At 42.1% G+C, this 22,286-nt stretch overlaps 1 protein-coding gene across 6 annotated transcripts in view; it reads right to left on the bottom strand.

The window, feature by feature from the left end:
- Positions 1-22,286, bottom strand: part of Rbm47 (RNA binding motif protein 47) — a 161,619-nt gene that overhangs the window by 131,633 nt on the left and 7,700 nt on the right. The window lies entirely within an intron of this gene.

Below are 22,286 nucleotides of genomic sequence, written 5' to 3' on the forward strand. Positions count from 1 at the left end.
GTTTAATGAGCTTCAGTGTGGGAAGATGAACATTCCAGAAACAGATAATGGTGATGGCTGCATAATAATGTAAATGTATTTAACACCCCTGAACTATAGGCTTAAAAATGGTTTGGGTGGCTGGGAATGCAGCTCAATGGTAAAGCACTTTCCTCGCTTGCAAGAGGTCCTAGATTCTATCCCCAAGCAACCCCTCGCCCCAAAACAAGTTTAAAATGGTGGATTTTCTTTTATGTATATTTTACTATAATAGAAAAAAATTAAAGAATCACCTTAAATTCATATAAGTCAAAATGCAAATTCCCAGGCTTTGTGCCCAAGAGATTCCTATTCTGCAGGTCTAGGGTGAGGAATCTGAATGTTTAGATGAGCCCTTGAGTAATTCTGATGCTGAGGCTCAGGATACACACGGAGATCCCCTGTTCCTTCATGTTGACCCTGAAATGACATCCTGAACCCTGGTTAGGTTTACTAACCTCCTTATCCAATTTAGTATCAATGAAAACAACTCGGGGCATATTTTATTTTTAAAAAAAAAATTAAATGTTTCGTCAATGAGCCAACTTTACCAATGAAAGCATTGTAAGGGAAGGATCCATAGAAACCACTTCACAAATATCTGAAACACTGATCAATGTATATTCCTACCAACCCAAGGGAATAGTTTGGAAAATCATGTTTTCTCTCCTCCCTCTTCAACTCATTTCAAATATGGAAAGTTTCCATTTGGGCCTCTTTTTTTCTGCCAGGACTGTGTCAGAGTAAAGAGCACAAAAGACAGTATATTCCATTATAGTCAGGGATATTTCTCTTGATTTGAAAGTGATAAAAGAGATGAGGGCCATTGCACAATGTGGTTCTTTCTGAGATGTTCTGTAAAACAGCATGCTCCAGTGTCTTTTGCATCTTCTGTACTGATAGCAAATCTGCATGGAGTGACATTGGAACAAGATAGTAAAAGTCAAGGCCTTGGAGTGCGGCAGTCTTCCAGATTGAACTTCAGACTGGAGCTATCCGTATGTGGCTACCCTTCTCCCTGGGAGGAGTATATAAACTCTCAGAGCTATCAACCCTCTCTGCTAACATTAAAGACTCTGCCTACACGGACCTTAATCCTATCTGCATCCTCTTCCCTCCCTCTACTGCCCGAGTAGGTGGTCCCACAGACCACTCTCTGCTCTCTGTGCCTATGTGTAACCTGAAGTATCTGTCTTAGCACTTGGTGCTTATGCTCTCCCTGGGCCTAGAACATTCCCACTAAATTCCAGTGCTCCAATTCCTTGCTGTGTTTCCCTGCCACCTCCTTCAAGAAGTCCTGCATGTTTCCTCCCCTTCCTTTCCTCTCCGATATCTTTCCTCTTTTATCACTTTGATCACTACCTTGATTTTTTACATCCTTGTAGCATTTATCATTTTTTCTGTGCTTTATTTTATTTCACTTATTTAAAAGCACTTTGAGGTTGAAGACTGAGCACTATTAGACTATTAGCCTTTGAATTATATCTTTTTTGGCAGGCACCATGATGACCCATGCAACGGCCATTCCCCTTTCCAGTGCCAACAGGACTCCAAGGTCTGATGGCTAACAGATGGGCGTCCGTGCTTATCACTGTGCATCCTTCAGCTATTTTTAGAAGATGAAACAATCAGTTGGGATAATTATCTGCATGATTCTGGTTTAACAAAGGGAAAAATTCATCCTTAAAAAAGACAAGGAAGAGGTATTATTATTATTTGCAAAAGAAATTGAAGTATCCAGCCAGGCAAAGTGGCACACACCTGCTCACTTGTAATCCCAGCTACTTAGGAGATGAGTTGGGAAGATCACAAGTTCAAGGGCAATCTGGGCAACATATTAAGACCCTGTCTCAAAAATAAACATTTTTTAAAAGGGAGTATGGGTATAGTTCAGTGGTAGAGCATTTGCCTAGCTAAAGTGAGGTCCTGGGTCTAGTCCCCAATATTGAAAGAGAGACTACACAGAGGCGCACGGTGTGTGTGTGTGGGGGGGGGATTGAAATAGTCTCCTCAGCTCTTTCTACAGTTTATGTTTAAAGGATCATTTGCCCAATGACTCTTTAGTGATCTTCATCTATCTGAAGCCAGAGTAGACACAGTCTCGTGTGCAATTAGCCAGAAGTCTAAGAGAAAGAAAGAAAGAAGCAAGGCGACTCAAGATGCCCAATCAGAGGCACAGGCAAAATCTACTGCTAAACCAAGAAAGCGGAGAACTTTTAGGAGCAGAGAGGTGACTGTCCTTGGAGCCAGAATTTGCTGGCTTTGTAGACATGAGGGTGGGAAAAGTGAGAGCAAGAGGAAAAGAAGCTTAGAGCAGAGGAATCAGATATAATCAGGCAGGGGATGGAGGCTGAGAGGGGCAATTATTACTCATCTCGTGAGACAAGAGAGAAGGACAGGAAGATTCCTAGATTTAAAAATAAACTCTTGACCACTTCAGCCTCCTTCTGGCCAAGGCTACACAGCACTCTTCCTCTAGTCAGATTATTTACTGTGTAAGTGCATGTCCATATGCTAGACAAGGGTCAAAAACATTTTTTCCTAAAGGGTCAGATATCTTGGGCTTTCTGAGTCAGTTTCCGTCATAACTACTCAAATCTGCCGTACTATGCAAAAGCAGCCATGGTTTTTATGCTTTACCACTGAGTTACATCCTGAGCACTTTTCATTTACTTTTGAGGTAGGGTCTTGCTAAATAACCCAGGCTGGCCTGGAACTTGTGATCCTCCTGCCTCAGCCTCCCTCCCATGTGGCTGGGATTACAGGCATGTACCCCCACATGATTTTCAAGTGTTCTCTTGAACTAATTTTTTTAAAAAATATTTTTCATTGCAAATAGACATAATATCTTTATTTTTTTATGTGGTATTGAGAATTGAACCCAGTGCCTCATATGTGCTAGGCAAGCACTCTACCACTGAGCCACAACCCCAGCCTTTGATCTGCTTTTTTTAACATTGAAAAATATAAAGGGGCTAGGCTCAGTGGTGCACGCCCATAATCCCAGTGACTGGAGAGGTTGAGGCAGGAGGACCCAAGCTTGGGCACCTGAGCAAGACCCTGTCTCAAAATAAAAAAATAAAATGGGTTCAATCCCCAGTATCACCACCAAAAATACACACACACACACACACACACACACACACACACATAAATAAGCTATTTTCCTCCCTGGAGCAATGACCCACATTTCCTTGAATGTGTATCTGCTTTCCTAAATCTGTGTGTGTGTGCATGTAATCATGAATTGAATAGAGTACATATCATATGTAGTAAAGGCAAAAAGACATGCATGGGAACCATATTAGCCATATTCAGGGAAGTGGCCTGAAGAGAGGGAAAGAGGTTATGAAGGTGAAGGTTATAGAGCTTCAGTTGTCTCTCTAATGTCTTATTTGGGCCATGGAAAAGGAGGCATTTGGTGTGGCAGTCCCTGTACTTTTCAGTAGGCCCAAAATATTTCAATAAAATAGTAAAATAAATTTGTAAAATATTGACTTTTTAGTTTAAAAAAAAATAATAAAGGCATATAAAATGAATGTACCTCAGTTAATTTCTGTTTTGGCAGAAATGACTGTTAGTAAAAAATCAAATAAATAAGCAAACAAAAACAACCTCACCTGCCCATGAAAAAGCTCTTCCTCTAGCTTCTGAATCACTCGAAAGATTTTGCTCAGTAACCCATGCAATAAGGAGTAGAGCACTTGGCAAGAATGAATTCACATCCCTTAGCATCTCTGTTTTACATCTGCATGTATTATTACCTGTTTTCTAAAACAGCACCTTTTGGTCAATGCAACATACCAACTGCTAGTGTAACTCCACAAAATGGAATTTCTAAGGCAGGCAGCTACAGTTAAGTCCCCAACATTTACTTTCAGAAAATTCTTCAGTGTATTATTGCATAGCAGAGCAGTGTGACAAGGATCAAAAGATTAGAAACAATTTCAATTAACTCCTTCTGCTAATATCGGTACAGGAAGGACCATCGGCCTCGAGTTCTAATGGAAAACAAAGCATGGACGTAAAGGGTTCATTATTCAACAAAATCACAGACTTTAGAATGTTGCTTTAGGGAATCAAAACACAAATGCTTTGCAGGCATGAAAAACTGAAAATGATATAATTAAGAGTATAAGTTAAGCTATTTTGAAAAACCTCTTGACATAGGAGATCTGATTCTATATTCGACAGCATCCATTTCTCCTCTCATTTACATGTGTTTAAGCTAAAAATGAATTATCAGAAACTTCTATACTTAAAGGACAAGGGAGGTGGGCTCAGTCCTTCTAGGAGTATGGATTCATCATTCTTTAACTTTGCAAATGATTAATGCTGGTAAAAATTATGCTATATAACTAAAATAACATTAGGAAATAAGTTAGGTGCCCCCAAATCATGAAAACAGTTAAGTTCAGCAAAAGAACTTCCAAAGCCAACTAGGTATTTACCACTCCCAACCCAGCAAAATGAATACACATTTAGGACAATCCTCAGTGTGGCAGATTAAAAGTAGCTGCAACATTTTTCGACACTCTTCCCATTGAGAGATGGGGTCCAGGCCCCTCCACTGGGCCCTGGGTGGGCTCTGCAACTGCTTTGACCTAAAAGTGATACTGTTCCAGCTTCTACGCCCAGGCTCAAAGGGACTAGGAGCTTCTCTAGCTTAACACTTCCCCTTGGAGATCTTGGCTAAAATGTAAGAAATCTTACTACCTGTAGGAGAGACCATATGAAGAGGCCCTATGGCTGCCCAAGGTGCCAGGCATGTGGATAAACCATCTTGGATGACCAGGACCACAAGCTGAGTACCATCAGAAGACCCCAGTGATGCACCAATGGCAGGAGAATCCCCCAGCTGAGCCCTGTCCACATCACTCATTGGTGACTCTTTGGTTTCCTAAGAGATGGGGCAGTGTGTTAGACACCAAGGGATCACTGGAGTCCTTGACATCATTCTGGAAATCACCACTAATGTAACCCTTCACTTTTCTGGAGGGATGACTTTCACCCCAACGGTGGGATCTTAAATTATATTACTTTTTTGTTCTTCTTTTTCTTTTTTTTTTTTTTTTTTTTTTTTTTGGTACTAGGTATTGAACCTAGGGATGCTGAACCACTGAACCACATCCCCAGTCCTTTTTTATGTTTTATTTAAACACAGGGTCTTGCTGAATTGCTTAGGGCCTTGCTAGGTTACTGAAGGTAACTTTGAACTCGTGATCCTCGGCCCTCAGCCTCTGGAGCTGCTGGGATTATAGGCATGTGCCACCACACTCAGCCAAATAGTATTGCTCTTTCTAGACTAGGCCTTGGATAAAAGTTCCAAGAAATAAGATTCCAGCTAAATGTAAGAAAGACCTTCCCATGCCAGACATGGTGGTGTACCCCTGTGATCCCAGTGACTCAGGAGGTTGAGACAGGAGGATTGTAAGACCAAAGCCAGCCTCAGCAACTTAGCAAGACCCTGTCTCAAAATAAAAAAGCTGGGGATACAGCCAGTGGTTAAATACCTCTGGGCTCAATCCCCAGTCCAAAAAAAGAAAGGGAAAAAAAAAAAAAAAGATCTTCCAAGTAGGGTTTTCCACCCACAGCCTTCAGTGCCTCTTGGAAATGAGGATGCACCCATTACCCCAGGACAGGATGGAACCTGCAAATGGCAGAGCAGCCAACCCCCAAACGTGGAGTCATAAAGACCCGAATCTGGAACTGCCTTGCTATAATTAGCTGCATAGTTTAGGGCAAACTGCTTAACTTTTCTGAGTCTGTTTGCTTATCTGGAGAACAGATATTCTAATAAGAAAAACCCAAGAGAACTGCAATGAACCTCGCCCCGGGAAGCTCTAGGTGCACGCCCTTATCAGATCACCATTATCACTAGTGCCCAGAGGCCGCCTGCACTGGATGGAATGTCAGACCAGAAAGCCCCTGAGGTCCTGTCCAACTGAAAACAAGCAGATGATTGTATGACCACTCCTGGAAAACCTGCATCTGCAGAAAGCTGACTGAAAGCAACCCTAAAAGGTTTTCAATGACAACGTGATCAAGCAAGCCAATGGCTTTCTCATTCTGTTAACTTGAGGTCATTTCATTCATACTTAAGACCCTTAATTCTTTAAGAAGAAAAGTAGCAAAAATAACAATGGATGGAACTTGCATGCCAAACAACGCTCTACTTGCTTGTGCACTGTCTTGACACAAGGAACCACAAGCCTTCGACCCTGGATCCATCAGGTAGACCTGGGCCACTCTTCCCTCTCTCGGTACTAGCCTCCTTTTGCTGCTCTCTGTTCCTGGAGATGAAAAGTCCAAGTCCAACTGCCAAGCCCATGTGTTCCCAAGTTGGGGTGGGAAAGAACAGGACAGGACTCAGAGGAAATCATTTCAGGTCAAATCACCTACAAGTCTCGCGACCGTGCAAATTAAATCTCTCTGGGCCTTATAAGAGTGAGCCCTCATAGAGAAGTTCTAACGATGAAAGGGATGTCTCCATGGGGTTTGAATGTTGTAAAATGAAAAGCAATTGTATAGTTATTACATTTACAGCTAACATGTGGCAGATAAGAAATCCCGAGACAACCACGTCACGTGGACAAATGACAAGAGGCAGCTCAGGATCTTGTACCCAGGGACAGTTTCTGTTTTTCACTGAGTCAGTACTTTCCTTCTTTCTAGAACAAGGCTTTTTATCTTTTTTTATATTTTACAAATCACAACTTTCTTCCCATTATTTTACCTATAAATTTCCATGGATGTATAACATATAAATAGAAAATGCACATGTTAACAGAATACCTCACCACTAATTTCCACAAACCAAAGGTACTTCATGTCCCTTTATAGTCACCACCAACCCAAGGTTGACCACTATCCTGCCTTCTAATACCAGAGATTCATCTTGTCTGTTTTTGAACTTTACATGAACAGGTTCTTGCAATATATCCTGTTAGTCTGGCTTCCTTCACTATTATGTTCATGAATTCCAAGTGGATTTTTGCATGTAGTCGTAGTTGCTTGCTCTCATTATATTAGAATCCTATTGAATGAATATACTACAGTTTTTTTCATTTATTCTACTATAGATGGATATCCAAGTTGCTTCTGGTTTGGGAATATTTTTAATAGTGATCCTAAGAACTTTGCTAGCCTCGTCTTTTGGTGAACATGTACAAATTTCTGTTGTTTACATTCCTAGGAGTGGAATAGTTGAGTCAAATATTTTCAGATTTAGTGGGTCCTCTTTTTGGCACCAAACGTTTAAACAGTGCTTAGTTTATGTTCATCACCCAGCCTCCAGGGTCTCACTCCTCTATTCAGTCTCCATACAAACCATACTTGGCTTGCCCCTCCTCCAGGACTGGGGATTAAACCCAGAGATGCTCTTCCACTGAGCTAGTTTGTTGTTGTTGTTGTTTTTGAAACAGGATCTTACTAAGTTTAGAGGCTGGCCTTGAACTTCGAATCCTCCCAACTCCGCCTAAGTAGTTTAAGATTACAGGCATGCACCACTTAATTTTTTTTAAATGACATTGATTGGGTTGTATGTTTTATTTTGTTGGTACTGGGAATTGAACTCAGGGGCACTCAACCACTGAGCCACCTCCCCAGCCCTATTCTGTATTTATTAAGAGACATGGTTTCACTGAGTTGCTTAACGCCTCACTTTTGCTGAGGCTGGCTTTGAACTCTCGATCCTCCTGCCTCACCTTCCTGAGCCACTGGAATTATAGGCGTGCGCCACCACGTTCAGTGTGTTGTATGCTTTTAAACATTCTGTGTTTGGGGAATGCTGCAGTTTATAACACTTACCATCATATTTAAGGTCTTCACCCTTTGGCCCTAACCAATCATTTATTTATTCCACAAATACTATCTCCAGCCTTGAAATACCTCACAATCCCACATGGGCACATAGGGCATGTCAGAGCCAAGTTCTGGAGGAACCCAGAAGGTCTGAGAAGACTTAAGAGAGGAGGAATGGGCTGGGGGTATCGTTGGATGGTAGATTGATTGCTTGGTATGTGTTTGGCCCTGGGTTTGATCCCCAGCACCAGCAGAGTGTGGGGTGGGGGATAATTTAAGATAGTCCTAAGAAATGACAGATGGAAGGGAGAAGGAGAGTCCAAGGAATAATATGCTGTAATGAAAAGGCATAAAGAATCCAAGGAGGGAGACATTTGATGAGCCTGCCACATCAAGTATAGGAGCCGCTCTGGGGCTGGGGTACACACCCAAGTTGGATTTTGATGGGCCTAGTGCCCAGTGTTCAAAGGTCACTCTGTAAGTCCCAATCTTTCACTCTGGATAATACACAAAACTGATGCCCGTGTTACTTTTAGGTGGTACATGAGTACACACATTCCATTTTAATGGTTTATTTACGTGTACATTAGGAAAATACTGGTTTTCCGTGGAAGGTAATAAGTTCCATTTTAAATAAATGTGGTGTTTCTTTGCTGTTGTTTGTTTTAGATGGGGTCTTGCTCTGTTGGCCAGGTTGGTCTTGAACTCTTGGGCTCAAGTGATCCTTCTGCCTCAGCCTCCAGAGTTGCCAGAGCACAGGTGTATGCCACCTCACCTGGCAACATGCCTGTGTTACTTAAAATGGTTGCTCTCTACCACAAATCACACCCTCCCTCCCAGGCCTTGCAAAAACCTTTCTGTTTATTCCAAATTCCGCTGAAACCAAAATGGTCATCAACTGATAAATGGATAAACAAAAAATGGTATCTCGCTGGAGGCGGTAGCGCACGCCTGTAAACCCAGTGTCTTGTGAGGCTGGGGCAGAAGATCATAAATTTGAAGCCAGCCTCAGCAATTTAGCCAGGTCTTAGGCGAGACCATGTCACAGAATAAAAAGAGCCGAGGCTGTAGCTCAGTGGTGAAGTGCCTCTGGGTTATATCCCCAGTACTCCCCCGCAAAAAAAAAGTGGTATCTCCATACAATGGAATATTATTCAGCCATAAAAAGGAATGGAGTACTAAGATATGCTATATAATCGGTAAATCCTGAAAACATGTATGTTAAGTGAAATGAGATTCTGTTTATATGAAAAGTTCAGAACTGGCAAATAGCAGAGATAGGAAGTAGATTAGTGGTTGTCAAGAGCCAGGAAGAGGGAAATGAGGAGTTAATTGCTTAACTAACTGCTATAGGGTTTCTTTAGGGGGTAATGAAAATGTTCTGGAATTAGACAATGGTAATGGTTATACAACTTTGTAAACATACTAAAAACTACTGAGTTTTATACTTTAAAATGATGAATTTTATAACGTGAATTATATCTCAAAAAAAATCCATCTAAAAGACTATCTCTCTACTATGAATAACTCACTTATTTTATGAAAAATTGAATAAATGAAGAATTTGCAATATAAATTATATTGATATAATCAAGTACAGAAATAAAATTTGATATAATTTAAAAAATAATAAAAATAATAATAATAAATAAATAAAGACTATCTCTCTTCTCTGACTGTCCCCTGCCCTGGGCTCTCTGTTCCTATCACATGCCCTATAATGGTGCAGTCATTTGTCCCCATTGAAAAGCAAGCAGCTTGTGGGGCAGGAACAGTGTCCTGCTCACCTCCATCTCTCCAGAACCTAGCAAAGTGACCCGGGGGTACCTAGCAGATGCTCCAGTAAATATCCATGGATATAAGAGAGACACGTCACTTAATAACAAGGATATGAGAAGTGTATTACTGTCACGTGAACACCACAGAGTACACTGATACAAACTAAAAAGGCAACCACAGGATCACCATCTGATTACGCAGTCATTGACCAAAATGTCACTAGGAGGGGCATGACTAGGATTTATTCCCTTGAGTGTGCAAACTGGGAAAGACCAGCCAACCCAGGAGCAAAGAATGACTCCTCTGCCCTGGGCCACGAACAACCGGGTAAGAAACCCTTCCTTTTGCCATTGAGACTGAAGCAAGCTTAGGCTTGAATTTTTTTCCCCCTGTCCAATCAAATAGGCTTGTGTGGCAGACAAACACCAAATCCCGAATTTAGAGGTTGTTGGAGCAACAACAACCTCAACTCCAAGAATACTGTGCTTTCAAAGCTGTTGTTAGTAAGCCACATTCTGGGTGAGTGCAAGATATGAAGTCAACAGAAGGAGCAGACGTCAGACGTCCCTCAACGAGGGCAGCGCTGATGAAGGTCAAAGTCTTCCACGTACCTTCCTGAGTCAGCCCGCTAACCCTGCTGTCATCGCCAACTTGGAGAAACAAGAGGACAGGAAACATGTGGAGTCTGGCTACATCTCTACACCTGTGCTCTCTAAGGCCACTCTGCTAGAGAGGCAGGTGTGACTGACACGTCAATTTAAAATGACTGCATTAATTTAACGTTAAGCCCTGTGCGTTCCATCCCCAGCACCAAAAAAAAAAAAAAAAAAAAAGAATAATCTTTCATTCTGAAGAAAAGTCACATGGGTTCAAATCCTGGATCTGCCCTTACTAGCTATGGAACAGTAGGCAAGTTACAACTTCTCATCTGCAAATAGGGATAATAATTTTGTGGACTTCATAGTGTTCTTACGTGAATTAAATGAGGCAGTGTTCATAAAGTGCTTAGACCAGGACCTGGCACATAACACATAAGCATATTAAAAGTCTCATCTTTGAGATGTTTCCTCGACATCTCTCTCTTTCTCTGTCATATCAGGTGAAACTGATGCTACTGACTCCCATCATAGCATCTAGAATTTTCCATGGCATTCATTTTTAATGCTTTGGTCTCTCTGTAGTAGACCACAGCATCTTTAAAACAGAAATCTTTCTTATTCCTAGAAGGTAAATGTAGTCACAAAATAAATAGCTTTTAGTGAATCAATAGATGAACAAACAAGTACCTCTGTTAGAGAAAGCAGGAGAAAACTTTTTTATTGACCTGTATCTCCTAGTCTGTGAGCTCTTTATGATCCAGTGTTTCACACTTCTTTTTTTTATCTCCAATGCCTGATACAGAACCTGTATCTACTCAATGAATAAATGGTGGAGCCACTACTACCATAAGGGGGTCCCCACAGATTCCGGACAGGGTGGCACATACCAGCAGCTCAGGAGATTAAGGCAGGAAGATTGCAAGTTCAAAGCCAGCCTCAGCAACTTAGTGAGGCCCTAAGCAACTCAGTGAGACTCTGTCTTTACATAAAAATTTAAAAGGGCTGGGGATGTAGTTCAGTGGTTAAGCACCCCTGGGTTCAATCTCTTGTACAAAAAAAAAAAAAAAATCCTTCAAGAGGAATTTTGGAAGCAAACTAAAAATTGTTATTAAGACATGGGCAAAACTGCAGGGCATCTTAGATTAATTGGGACAATTTTTCGATCATATTTAGTCAAAGATATCATTGATATATATATCCTATATATCTCCAATAAAATATATAAAAAGATCAACTAAAATAATCAAGCACTGGGTACTGCCTTCCTGTAAAGACTCACACCTCTTCAGAACAGAATGATGAAGACCAAGTTAAAATAGGATTCAACTGTCAGAATCATAAACAATCAAGAGTCAGAGTTAAATTAGCTACCTCTACGAGCCTCTAAAGTCAGCTTTAGAAGGAAGAAAAGTGAAGACTATGTTAACAAGAAGTTCCCAGGAACTCTGAATGAATCAAGGGATCATAAATCCACAATGTGCAGCGTGGAGAGAAAGTGCTACGCAGGGAGGCTAGCTAGATGCTGGGTGCAGAGGCGCACACAACTGAAATCCCAGCCACGCAGGAGGCCAAGGGAGGAGGATTGCAAGTTTGAGGCCAGCCTGGGCAACCTAGTGAGACTGTCTCAAAATAAAAAATAAAAAGGGTTGTGGGTGTAGCTCAGTGGTAAAGTACCCCTGGGTTCAAGTCCGAGCACCAAAAAGAAAAGAATAGCTGGAAACTCCATGGAGGTCAGTACCCAGGACACCCTCGGAAGCCCACCGGAAGCAGAAGCTAGAATGGGCAGTTCTCTCATCTGAACCAACAAGGTGTATTTAGAGCTGCTGTGACCTCAAATGATGTGGCACGCCACAAAAGTTCCTGAGTGAATTTCCTAGTATCTCAGTGCACATCATTTTCCCATTTATCAACTCGGAAGGTATTTTATACATAGAAAAAAAAAAAAAAGCTCATGGTAGCTATATTTTATTTCTACTTCAGGGAGGTCAAAGCTGAATGCATGGCAATTTTTATTCCCCTATGATCTCCATCTCTTAGGCTTCTGGGGTTTCCTTCCCTTCTTTGGTTGTAATCCTGTGTTTTTGTTTTTGCAGGGCTAGGGATGGAACCCAGTGGTGCCATACCACTGAGCTGCATCCCTAGACCCTTTTTTAAATTTTATTTTGAGACAAGGTCTAAGCTGCCTAGGTTGGCCTCAAACTTGGGATCCTCTTGACTCAGCCTCCCATGTCACTGGGATTACAGGCATGTGTCACAGCACCCGGTTTGTAATTAATTTCTTATGGAAACTAGGTAAATAGCTTCCTTCAGCCAAGAACAACTTCAAACACATTTATCTCTCTGCTCCAAATCTGCAGGACATTAAATATTGACCAAAACATTTCTTCAAAGGAAAATGTGAGCACAGTACATAGAGATCATTTCTAGCCATCCTTGCATGTTGCTGTTTTCCAAAGTTGTTGGACCAGGATAACAATCCGGAAGGAAACATGCTCAGATTCATAAGGAAACATGCTCAGAATCTGAGAAGGAGGCCGTGGAGACCCTGCCATTACATACAGAATCTGCTGCAAAGGGGAAAACAAACTATCAATTTGGGGGCTCTTCTAGCAGGCTGCTGGTGACCACTTCCGTCTTAACAACAGAGATCAATGGTTTTGCCAATGACCATCTCCCCATTTCTCCCTGACCCCTGAATCATCACAAGAGATTTCTGGCACATAGTATGTGCTCAATAAATGTTAGCCATTACTATTTTCTTGCATCAACTTTCAATTCAAGTATTTTATGACAGCTAGCCGACGTGCAGTTACTCAAACACAGCCTCCTCCTTTCTCTATGTGATTGTTATAGGTATACATCGACGCAGCTCCTCACCAAAAATACTTCTTATCATAAATGTTAAAAACAGAATTTAAATAAATGTGAAAACTTCAGGAGCCACATATCCTTTTGGAAAGTGACCCATCTTGGGCAAAACCAACAACCACACCATTTGGTCCAATTAAGCAATAATAAATTTGATCACTCTTGATGGGCTCCACTGGCGTTGACACACCAAAATAAACAGCTGCAACCGCTGACAGTTTCTATAACTCTAATGAGAAATGTCCATCATAACCTCTCTCCTTCCTCCACCCAACCCTAATGGTTTAAGGCATCTTAAAACATCACATTTTGAGACATTAGTTTCTTATTGTTTCAATCCCAAATCATGCCATTTTACTCCTATGATTTTGAAAATATATGTTTTTTTTTTTTTTTTTTTTAAGAATAATCGTGGGAGGGACATGGAGTCTTATAGCTGTGGTACTAAAAATCAAGATCTAAAACATTCATGGCTCTAAGCTCCTAAAGATGGCTCTAAGCTCCTAAAGACCTTTGCCTTACTTTCTGTCACATCCCCAGCACTTGCTCTGGGCTCTAGAAGCTCATAAACTGGGTTTGCTAATGACACACGTCATACTTTCATCATGTAGTTTAAAGTGAACCCGGGAGGGTGTGGTGGCACACACTTACAGGACCAGCTCCTCAGGAGGCTGAGGCAGGAAGATCACTTGAGCCCCAGAGTTCAAGACCAGCCTGGGAAACATAGCAAAACCCCACCTAATAAATAAATAGGGTTTTTGTTCTGTTTTTTGCAGTGTCTGTACTGACCTCAATTTTCTCCCAGAGTATGCAGCAGTACAACAGACCTTAAAATTAGACAAGGAAGAGACAAGAAATAGATTTGCATGTTCTAAATGGATCCAGTGTTACAGTGTCCATACTTACAGGTTGGATTTGCATGCCTCCAAGTGATTGTAGCTCATAACGACATTCACCATTTCAATTCAAAATATTTTCTTTTCTCTTTTGTAATGCTGAATGAACCTCTTTGTTCATGAAATGATTTTTATTTAGTTTCCACTAGTGATTATGTTATCTAATGTTATAAGCTGAATAGCTATATACTGAATATATATAAAATATATTTAACATGTTAAATATATTCACTGTATTAATTATACATAAGATGACATTTAATGTATGACTAAATACATTTATTACTATAAACTATGTATTTGTATATAATGTGAATATGATTTTTTGGTGAACATATAAGACTAACTAGAATCAGAAGATTCTCTTTGTGGATTTTTTTTTTAATATTTTTTGAGCATTTTAACATTTTTTTTTTTATGTGGTGCTGAGGATCCCAGTGCCTCACATGTGCTAGGCAAGTGCTCCGCTATTGAGCCACAGTCCCAAGCCCCTCTTTTGGGTTCTTTCAGTTTTTGTTTTTTGGGGTCAAACCTAGGGCCTTGCACATTCTAGGGAAACGCTCTACCACTGAGCTACACCCCAGCCCCAGAAGATTCTTAATGACCGAAATGATACTTAAGCTTTGTTGTTTTGTTTGGGGTGACAAGGACAGAACCCAGGACCTCCAAGGGCACTACCTCTGAGCTCCATCCCAGACCCTTCTAAGTGTTTTTATTCTGTTTGGGTTTGGGGTTTACCTGTGTTTAACATTCGCTCCTCTAACCCACTTCCCATGAGTTTCCTATACACTATGTCTGTTTTAATGTGTCCCCCAAAAGTTTATAGTGAATGTTATTTGGAGGTGGCGCCTTTGGAAAGTGATTTAGAATCAGATGCGGTTATGAGGAAGGAAACCCCATGATGGCATTAGTGGCTTTATAAGAAGACGAAAGAGAGACCTGAGCTGGCACAGTTGCTCTGTCTCTGTTAAAAAGGCCCTCACCAGGCACCAAGCAGATACCCGCAACAGACTTGGACTTCCCAGTCTCCAGAACTGTGAGCCAAATACTCTTTATAAATATCTGAACTTGGGTATTTTGTGGTAGAAACAGAAAACAGACTAAGATACTAGGAGGTGTCAATTAGTATTATCCTCTCATTTGTGATACATAAATAAAAGTCATACACTCTATAATTACATATCTGGACACAGTAATAAAAAGAGAAACAATGAAATATAAGATAGTTGCCAAGAAGGACCCTAGACACTAGAGTGTCTCTTGCTCTTGCAGAAATCACAGCAGACAAAAAGGTAATGTACAACACTTCCTGGGGGGTTAACAGACATCTCAAAAAACATGCTCCAGAACAAACTCGGGACCTCCAAAATCCGGCTCAAGTTTGTTCTCCCCCATCTCTGGCAGTGCACCCAGTAACCAAGCAAGAAGCCCCATCGTCTCTCTCACCCATAGAGCCAGGCCTTCAAAGCTTGTGGTTTCTGCCAACCATTGGCGAGGCCCTGCCAGGCCTGCACTCAGGCTATAGAAGAGGCAGGCAGACGCACAGAAAACCCCATTCCAGGGTGGGATTCTCTCCGTCTGCACCCCCACCTTCAGAGGGCTCCACGATCTCGTTCTGTTATCGGTCTCCCTCCCTCCCCTCCAGCCTTCACTCAGAATCAGAGCTCTCTGCCAACAAGGAAACCCTCTCTCGTGGCCCCTTCCTAGGCTTGGAGGAACAAAATGCAAACTTTGGGCCTCGGTGACCCCCATGACCCTACCTCCTCCCGCTCCCCTCCCTGCATGGCAGCCATGTAGGCCTTCTTGAGTGACTCACCACACCAGGCTTTCCCAGGGCCATGCCATCTTCCTGTCCATCACACTCCTCCGCATGGCGTCCCTGGAGGGGCCTCCTGAATCCCCATACCTGGCCTACTGTCTAGCCCTGTGGGCTCTTCCCGAAACTCCTGTCTCCACCCCCAAACACCCAAAGACAGCTCCTTGAGAGCAGAGGACTTTTCTTTACCACAGTGTCTGGCACGAAGCTCAAAAAGTAAATCAAGGTTGTGTCTACACAAGAACAACAAGTCTTTTCAATGGATCTAGTTTAAACTCGTTTAAGACGCATTTGCTGATTTTGTCAATTACCACCAGCTCCCTCTACCACCAGCACCCTCTACATAACATGTGTGTTTATGTGTGTATATATACTTAGATATATACATATATACATACTATGATTAAATGTGCATATATTTTGAGGGGGGTTAAACTCAGGGCCTCACAAATGCTAGGCAAGTGCTATAGCACTGAGCTATATCCCCAACCTTTATTATTATTATTATTATTATTATTATTATTATTATTATTATTAACTTTGAGAAAGGATCTCACTAAGTTGCCTAGGGCCTCACTAAGTTTCTGAGGCTGGTGTCAAACTTGTGATTCTCCTGCCTCAGCCTCCCAAATCACTGGGATTGCAGGCATGTGCCACCACCCAGTTTGTCCCTAACCTTATTATTTTATTATTTGATTTTATGACAGTCTCACTAAGGTGCCCAGGCTGGCCTTGAACTTGCAGTCCTTCTGTCTCAGCCTCCCAAGTGGGTAGAATTACCGGAACCCAGCTTACATAGTATATTACTAAAGACAGGTCTAATTTAACATTTATATGCTATTCATTTCTAATGTCCCATTCAGTATATATGGTAAATAACAAAATTACTGGCAGAAAGAACAACGGATATTAACTGTGTTTATTAACATAGTTTGTGAGTTTTGTTTTAGTGCTGGGGACTGAACTCAGGGCTTCACACCTGCTAAGTGTGCAAATGACACCACTGAGCCACAATATCCTAGTGTTTGTTTTTTAACTCCCACAAATTGTCCTATTATTATTGATTATGAGGATGGCTTCAAATCAACTTTTATTGAGTTAGTTTGTTTGTATGCGCACTGGGGATTGACCCTAAGGCCTTACACACCAGGCAAGCAATCTAACATCCAGCTACATACACCCCCCAAATCAACTTTTAAAAATCCAAATAATTCTAAATCAGCCATAAACCATGATAACAATAATCAGAAACAGGGCCAAGGAAGTAACTCCATGGTAGAGTGCTTGCCTAGTATGTAGGCTCTGGGTTCAATCCTCAGCCCTGCAGAGAGCAGAAAAATAACAACAATCAGAAAAACTAAAGCCAGGGTTTTCACCTACTCTCAGAAGAACCCACATACTACTGACTTTTTTTTTTTTTTTCTACAATTGCAAAGAACCATCCTGGAGTCTACACTCACCTTCCAGAGATGGGCCTAGGAGCCCCAAGCCTAAGAGCCTCAGGATCCTACCAGCCCCGGGGAGGCCCTCTGCAGTGCGTTAGGTTATAAGGCGGGGGAAAGCACAGAGGGTACTGTACCTCCAAAGGCCATAAGTGATTTTACTGAACCCAGGTAATTGTCCAAGGAAACACGCCAAGCTAGCAAGCAAGCATGATAGATTAGAAAGTCGGTTTGCTAATCAGTAAAAGGCAAGGCCAAGGTCTTGTACAAACGCTGTAGGGAAATACTAAAGACTCAGACATTGACACTAGAAATTCTGTTTCATGCCAGGTCAAGGCGAAATACCTAACTGAGCTTTACCACCAAGAAAAATCTAGATGGACTCCTGTAGCAGCAGTTGGCACCTGGCAAAAAAACCTCGGAGGTCAAAAGAGACTGTGGAAGAAATGTGATGACAGTTACTTTCAGAAGCATCATTCATTATCATTAGATGACAAGAGAAAAAGCGATAAACAATAAGGTACCAAGCGTTAGTCCAGCGTGATCATCCGAGGGAACGCAATTCACAAGACTGGCTCCAAGCAGGGCTGGGAGATTTCGATGGAAATCACGCGAAGGTTGCCAAAGCCAGGCTTTGATTTGGAAATGGGGAAGTGCTGAGAGATTGCGACACCCCACACTTGGCCCTGCCCCACTCACTCCTTAGTCATCGCCTCCATCAAGGGCTTGTGGTGACACAGAAAATAATGAAACCGCAGGAGAGATGGCAGCTTAGGAGAAGAGGCCTGGGAGGAAACCCACGCCCACTCAGAAGGATGTCTGCACAGTTGTGCTTTGAGTAAAACACAAGTTATAAGAGAGATTCAGTCCTCCGTGTGCTAGGTGAAAGCCCGGGTGTCTTATTCATTCATTCAACAAGTATTTATGGGGTGCCTACTCTGTGGTGGATGCTACCTCTAAGGTGCTTGGGTGACATCAATACATGAAGCAAGCATTCTAGTGGGAGTGAGACGGATCATAAGTCATAAAGGTATGGAGCATGTTAAAAAGTGATAAATACCACAGGGAGTCAGCATGCCAAGAGGATGGAGGAATTGCTGCTTTTCATAGGGGGAGGTAGCCAATTATGGTGGAGCCTCTCTGTGGTTCCAGCCATTCAGGAAGCTAAGGGGGGAAAAATTACTTGAAACTAGAAATTCAAGGCCAGCCTGGCAGCTGTAGTGAGATTCCATCTCAAAAGTAAATATGTAAATAGACTGGGGGAAGGAGAACAAAGACTTAAAGGAGGTGAATTAGTCTATCATGGGGATATTTGGGGACAGTGGTTCAGGGACAAGGAACAGTGAGTGCAAAGGCCCTGTGGCATGAATGTGTCATGCACATCACACAGAGAAAGCAAGTGTGATGAAAGCGGGGTGAGTGGTAGGAGATGATTAGAAAACAGGACAGGGGCTAGGGATATAGTTGAGTAGTATGAGTGTTCTCCTGTCATGAGCAAGGTCCTGGATTCGGTCCCTATCTCTCTCTCTCTCTCTCTCTCTCTCTCTCTCTCTCACACACACACACACACACACACACACACACACACAGAATAGGACTAGAAATATAGTGCCTCTGGCCCCTGGATGAGATTGGGAGGTACTGGATGCCTTTCAGCAGCAGGCTGACTGGATCTGACCTCTGTTCTTAGAGTCACTCTAAATACTAGGTCAAGAACAGAGTATACAGGGTGATGGGTGAGGCCAAAGCATGGGACAGAGAAGCAGATTCTGCAGTCCCACTGACTCTCTTTAGCCAATGGGCAAAGAGCAAGACTCTTCACCATTACCAGGATGTGGGAAACACAGTTGTCACCATTTCGTTTCAGGATCTGTATCCTGTGACAGCTCCCACTGAGGAAGTGACTCCCAGCTTCCATTCTGGGCTCACGAGTACCACTGGAGTTGGCGATTTCTGTTTATTCACTGGCAAATCTCCACATGCCTTGAGATGGATCCTGAAACCCACAGTGTGGGGCAAAAAGCAAGACAGGTCCCTGGGCCAAACCCTCGGGTGTCCCGAGTGGGAGGAGCTGACTGGTGATTGGATTCCCTTTGCTCTGCAACAGGATTTCACTGGAGGTAATTCTCCACTTCTCCACTCACCTGTCCTCCTTCTCACCTCTTTTCCCCAAGGAAGAGCTACACCACAGTCTACCAGAAAAACCACACTGCCGGGGCTCCCAGGCTGGATACCTGGCGGAGACAGTCCTTCCTCTAGGGATTTCTTGGTTCACTCTCCTTAATTTTGAGGAAAGGTGCTTCTTTCTTCTAAGAATTATCTAGTAAGTGCCTTCTCATCATGAGAACACGCACTGTTTTCTCCTTTCCTTCATTAGCCATTGGCAAGGCGGACCCTTTTGGAGCTGGGAATGTGGCTCAGTGGTAGGGGCCTGCCCAGCATGCATGAGGCCCTTGGTTTGATCCCCAGCACCACCAAAAAGGGAGGAAAAAAAAACACTCAGCAAGCAGCAAGACCTTTTCAAACGATATATGAAAGGGCAGAAAAAGAGGTATAAACTTGTTTTTTGGTATCAGGGATTGAACCCCAGGGTGCTTAACCACTGAACCACTTTGCCAGACCCCCCCTCCCCTTTTTTTTTTTTCTTTTCTTTCTTTTAACTGTAAATGGACACAATACCTTTATTTTATTTATTTATTTATTTTATGTGGTGCTGAGGATCAAACCCAGTGCTAGGCAAGCACTCTACTACCTAGCTACAGGCCCAGCCTTTTTTTTTTTTTTTTTTTTTTTTTGAGACTCACTAAGACTTCACTAAGTTGCTGAGGCTGGTTTTGAACTTTTGATCCTCCTGCCTCAGGCTCCCAAACCATTGGGATTACAGGCCAGCTGTGGGTCACTGTGCCCAACAGAGATATAAACTTTAAACCATAGGTGATAGGCACCTGAGTACTTGGCAGTTCCCCCTGCCACCCGCCCCGCTCTGTCCCCACCCCACCCTGCCAAGCCGAGTTTCCAGAGGCTTGGCTGAGAACAGGGATTCTGCTCTGACTCATTCCTGCCAGTGTACTACAGCACTATAGTACTTCTTCCACCCAACGAGCTTTGGTAAAACCCTTGTGGAAGAAACAGGACACCATCTAAATAAATATGATGTATAATACATATCCACAGAATGCAAAAAAAAAAAAAAGAGCATTATTTTAAATGTTAATCTATTTAGATGAAGAACATCTTATTTTTAATTATTGAACACTCATGATAGACCAGCCACATTAAAGGATGCAAATATTATTCAGGCACAAATCCCACCTCCAAAGCACTTCATATCTGTTCTCTAGGAAAAACAGTATATGTATAAAAGTAAGTGGTGACACATTAGGCATACGGCAGTTCTGACAAAGCTCCGTACTGTATATTACTGTATGTAATCATTATGACTAGGAAATACCAATCAATGAAAGTCCTATAGGAACTGCTTAAGTTTGATGTGTTACTTTTTGGGGGGTGAGGGGTACCAGGGGTTGAACTCAGGGGCACTTGAGCCACATCCCAGCCCTATTTTGTATTTTATTTAGAGACTCAGGGTCTCACGGAGTTGCTTAGCACCTCGCTTTGCTGAGGCTGGCTTTGAACTAGCGATCCTCCACCTCAGCCTCCAGAGCCGCTGGGATTATAGGCATGCGCCATGGCTATGTATGACTGATGTATTCCATTTTTATACACTGAAAATTTCACCTTTCCATTAGCCATCCCAGAATCCATGCTCCATTTTCAGCAGGACACTGACAGTCTCCACCTTGGTGATTCTAAATAACTTAGCATGCTATAAGAACCAAAAAAAACTGCAAAATAGTCTGCCAACAGTGGCAATCGCCATTTGGTTAAAGCCAAGGAATGACATTAGGAAGAGAATCCTGGATTCCAACCAGCAGAAAAGGCCACACAAGGAAATTATTTCAGGCTGGGGTTGGGGCTCAGTGATACAGCACTTGCCTAGCATGTGTGAGGCCCTGGGTTCGATTCTCAGCACCACATATAAATAAAATAAAGGTCCATTGACAATTAAAAGAATATTTAAAAAAAAAAAAAAAAAGAAAGGGGCTGGGGTTGTGGCTCAGTGGTAGAGCGCTCGCCTAGCACATGCGAGGCCCTGGGTTCGATCCTTAGCACCACATGTAAATAAACAAAATAAAGGTATTGTGTACAACTAAAAAATAAATATTAAAAAGAAAAAGAAAAAGAAAATTATTTCACGGAGTAGGGGAGTGAGATAAGATTCAAACACCAAAATGCTTTCAAATGTGATGCATATCATATTGATTTTTTACCATATCATTCAGATTATACATCAGCCACTGTCTGTTTAAACTTATTTTTTTCTTTTTTCTTTTTTTTGGCAGTGCTAAGAATGGACCCCAGGGCCTAATCCATACTAAGCATGCCCTCTACCACAGAGCTACATCCCCAGCTCTGCTCTAAATTTTTCTTTTTCAGTACTGGGAATTGAACCCAGGGATGCTTTACCACTGAGCTACATCCCCAGCCCTTTTTATTTATTTTCTTATTTTGAGACAGGATCTTGCTAAATTGCCCATACTGGCCTCAAACTTGCAATCCTCCTACCTCAGGCTCCCAAGAGGCTGGGATTACAGGCATGTGCCACCTTGCCCAGCTCTCCATTCAAAACTCTTTACATACAAGAGGTTAATCCTTTTAACAACCCGGTGAGGTAGGCATTTTACAACTGAGGAAACTGAGTCACCGGATGAATTTTTTTTTTTTTTTTTTTAGGTTACCAACTTAAAGTCACATGAAACAAGGGATAGAGCCAAGATCAAAATCAAGGTGGTTTATGCCTTTACTACTTGGCTATAGAGTTTGAATTCAGTGTGAATAGTCATCCTGTTCCCCAAATTGTCATTTTTATTCTGGCTAAATCCCTTTTCTTTCTCTCCACATGTGACCAAACTCTACTGATTACCCTGAGAACAAACCAGCCCATAGGGCTGAGCTCTCTGCATTAGCACCCTGCAGCTTTGGGCTTTTATAATCTGACTAAACT

This window comes from Callospermophilus lateralis, chromosome 8 (assembly GCF_048772815.1).
Source record: "Callospermophilus lateralis isolate mCalLat2 chromosome 8, mCalLat2.hap1, whole genome shotgun sequence".
In the NCBI taxonomy this organism is placed as follows: Eukaryota; Metazoa; Chordata; class Mammalia; order Rodentia; family Sciuridae; genus Callospermophilus; species Callospermophilus lateralis.